A 4,426-nucleotide genomic window follows, 5' to 3' on the forward strand; every position below is an offset into this window, starting at 1 on the left:
CGTCACAAGGTCCCCCTCATCTTCCTTGATTAATTTATTTAACACAATCATCGGTAGAGTATCGTTATTGCCTATAAATCCATACTTCAAATGATCCAATAATTCCTTTAATTCAATATGAGGAGCTTGCAAAATAGAAGGTAGAAGTTTAGATTTTGAGGTTGTAGTAATTCTATCAGAACAATTAGAATTAATAAAGAAAATTTGTTCAAACTCCCTGAATTCACCATCAAAATCGTCCAATTCCCTGCAAAATTTATCAACAAAATTAGTCTCTATATACTCATAAACTGCATGCTCAATTATATCAACACAATTTATACTTTGAACATTATAAGGATACCACATTGCTTTATAAACATTAAACTTAACGATCTCACCATCAAACTACATTGTAAGAATGTTGCTTCTTACATCAATCTTTATATTGGTAGTGCTAAGGAAAGGTCACCCAAGAAAATCATAAATGAATTATTAGATCGGTTGTTTTTCATGTCAATGACATAGAAATCGGTTAGAAAGATTAATTCGTTTACCTTTACTAAGTCATTCTCCAAGAGTTCTTTTGGGTAGATAACTGAGTTATCCGCCATTTGAATGGTAACTCTCGTGTCCTTCAAGGGGTTGACTAAAAAAATGGTGTAAATGGATAAAGGCACATTTATTGAGGCTCTCAAATCGCACATCGTACGCTTTATGCCCACTTTGTCGATTTTGCAAGGTATAGAGAACATGCTTTGGTCCTTCAACTTCGGTGGAAGTCGACGTTTGAAAATGGAGGAAACCTTCTCTCCAAGATTTACTTTCTCGAGCCCGATAATCATTCTTTTAGTATTAAAAAGTTCTTTAAGAAATCGGGCATACCTTGGTACCTTCTTGATTACCTCAAGAAGTAGGATATTGATTTCAAATTTATGGAATATGTCTAGGATCACTTTCTCCTCGGCTAGCTTGTCTTTCTTTATGAATCTCGAGGGGAAATGAGGTGGCACGATATATGGAGTTGGCGTGGTTTCGTTTATTGAACTTTTTTTCTTTTTTTGGATCATGACGTTATTCTCCTTCTTTTCTTGGGATTTGTTGTCAACTGCTTCCTCATCTTTCTTGGATGTTGCATCAATTTCTTCTTCATCATTATTCTAGGATCTTATGTAAATCTCCTCTCAGATCGGTTGTTCAACAATTTTTGTGCTCCTGAGGGTAATGGCGCTTACATTCTCCCATAGGTCTACTTCGGTTTGTGAGGGAAGTTTTCCTTGTAATTTTAAACGCTCCACAGTTTGTACTAATTGACTGATTTTCTTGTCAATCTCTTGCAAGTGTGACTCTGTGTGGTTCTAAAATTTCTCTTGGGATTATGATAATCGTTCAACAATGGACTCCAGTGAACTCTTTGGTGGTTGGTACAATTGTGGTGGAGCTTGCCTCTGTTGATAGGTTGGATTTAGTTTTGATTTTTACACATAGCTGAAATTAGAATGATCTTTCCATCCCGGATTATATGTGTTGCTATGGGATTATAGGGCCTCTGGGAAGGTCCCGGGAAATTCCCCACGGCATTGACTTGTGCGTCTACTTCTTCTTGTAGCGTTTAGCAACAATCGATTGGGTGGTCTGGCATTGTACATATCCCACATACTCTGGCTGAGTCATTTTTTCCTGCAGTAAGGGAATTAATGATATTAACTAATTTGTCGATTTTATTTTCAAGTGAAACAATGCTTACCTTATGAACCCGTCGACTAGGTTCACTCGCAGTGCCAAACTGCTGAGAGTTGGTTGCCATCATTGAAATTAACTCCCTCGTTGCCTTTGATGCCATATTGACAAGAGCTCCTCCTCTAGAAGCGTCGATCATTTTCATTTCCATGGGAAGCAAACCTTCATAGAAATATTGAAGAAACGTATGCTCTGTCAATCCGTTTTGCGGACAGCTCGCACATAGCTTCTTGAATCACTCCTAGTAGTCGTAAAACGATTCCTTGTGCTTTTGTTTAATTCTGAGAATGCTTCACCTTAGTTTGCTTGCCTTCACTACAGGGAAAAACCTAACAAGAAAAATATGATGATTTAAATCAGCCCAAGTATTTATTGAATTGGAGGCAAATAAAATAACCATTCTTTTGCAATTCCAGATAAAAAATAGAAATGCTCTTAATTTAATTTGGTCTTCGGATACTCCCTGAGGTTTCATACTTGAACATATTGTTGAAAACATTTTGATATTTCGATATAACAAATTAAGTTAAATGAATTTTAAGATTTTCCAAAATGATTTTCTAAGTATATTCGATATAATTATTCGAATATCAAAACATTACTCAAAATATTTCAAAAATCATTTTTAATCCTTACTTAAGTCTAATATTAAGTTTTAATCTTAAAACAATTTCAAAATAATCTTTCAAAGTATTTCGAACCATTTCAAAGCCAAAAATTCCAGATTGCTCAGAGGGAACCGATTCCCCCCCAAGGGGGTACCGATTCCCCCCTGAATGGTTTGGCTCCGAGATTTCCAGAATGCTCGGAGGGAACTGATTCCCCCCATAGGGGGTACCGATTCCCACCTGTTCAACGGTCGAAATATTTGAATTTTACACTTAGGGAACCGATTCCCTATGAGGGGGAACCGATTCCCCCCCACGCTCCAAGCTGTTTTATTAATTGTTTTCACACTAAAACGGCTATATTATCTTCATTAATTATCCCCAACGTTCAGAAGTGATTCAAGGTGTATTTAAACAAGTTCTGAAGCCCTTGATCAACAAGAAATCATAGAGAAACAAGAGAGAAAGCATCAAACACCAAGTTTGTGCAAATCAAGCCAATTTTCCTTTCAATATTCATTTTGCTTTCAAGAACACCATTTGTGCTCATTTGTAATTATCTTTGAGTGTTATTTTCTTGTTCTAGAATTGTGCAAACATCTTACCTTGTGAGGTTTTCCTTGTAAGTTTGCAAATTTGTAATCTTCTCTTTGGGAAAAGAGTGTTCTCAAGAATTGGGGTATAATCTTGAGGGTGTTGTAAGGTTATCTCTTTGGCCTCAAAAGAAAGAACAAATTAGTGAATTTGTTGGAAAATCCATAGTGTGGATAGCTAAGGTAGTGGACGTAGACTTTGATTGAGAAAGTCGAACCACTCTAAATCGCTGTGCAAATCTTTTCAATTTTCTGCAAAAGCTTCAATCGAATTTTTAATTGCCAATTCACCCCCCTCTTGGCTAATTCCGTCAATCGATTAACTCAACAATTGGCATCAGCGCCTAACTCATTTGAAGGTTTAATCGCCTCTTGAGTCGATTCGAGAAGAGTTATATCGATTATCAAAGTCATCAATGGCCTCCGCTTCAAACTTCGACTCCGGTCTCGATTCGATTCCCGTCAACAAGCCTCATTTCTTCAATGGAGCTAACTATGCCTATTGGAAGAATAGAATGATGTACTTCATTCAAGCAAGTGACATGGGAGCATGGAATGCTGTAGAAGAAGGATACATCAAACCTCTCACTCATCCAAGGTTGTGGAGTGAAGGAGAGACAATAATGTTCCAGCTCAACTCCAAAGCCATCCATATCATTTTTTGTGCTCTTGGACCAGATGAATACGGAAGAGTTTCATCGTGTACAACAGCCAAAGAAATATGGGACAAACTTCAAGTCACTCATGAAGGTACCGATGAGGTAAAGAAATCTAAAATTAGTATTCTAACGCATAGCTATGAAAATTTCAGGATGAAACCAAATGAAGATATCAAAGCTATGACGGATAGATTTTCAACGATTGTCAATGGTCTCAAATCATATGGAGAGATCATTTCAAATGAAAAGCTTGTGAGGAAGTTAGTCTACTCCCTCCCAAAATCGTGGCAATCAAAGAAGACGTCAATCATCGAGTCTAAGGACTTAACGTCCTTAACTCTTGAAGAGCTAATTGGGTCACTCCTCACTCATGAAATGATGCTCGAAGATGAGGTGGACCTCGACAAAATTGACGAGACACCAAAGGAGAAGGAGAAGAAGAAAAACATTGGAGTTGCTCTCAAATCCACAAAAGATGAGAGTGATTCGAATAACGATGACGATGACGAGGAAATGGCATTGTTTGCCAAACGGTTCAGAAAAATGATGAGACCTTATCGAGGAAGAAAATTCAAACGAAATGAAGGCCTCAAAAATGAACCGAAAGAGAAGGACCCAATCATTTGCTACGAATACAAAAAGCCAGGGCATGTTAAATATGATTGCCCACAATTGAAGAAAAAGGGTCAATCAAAGAATAAGCACAAGGCTCATGTGGCTATATGGAGCGATGAAGAAAGTTCCGATGAAGAGGAACAAGAAGTAGCTAACTTGTGCTTGATGGCATTTGGGGAAGATTCTAAGGTAACCTCTAACTCATCCGATTTTGATGATTTATCCTATGATG

The sequence above is a fragment of the Hibiscus syriacus genome, unplaced genomic scaffold (genome assembly GCF_006381635.1).
Source record: "Hibiscus syriacus cultivar Baekdansim isolate YM2019G1 unplaced genomic scaffold, ASM638163v2 tig00110848_pilon, whole genome shotgun sequence".
Taxonomy (NCBI): Eukaryota; Viridiplantae; Streptophyta; class Magnoliopsida; order Malvales; family Malvaceae; genus Hibiscus; species Hibiscus syriacus.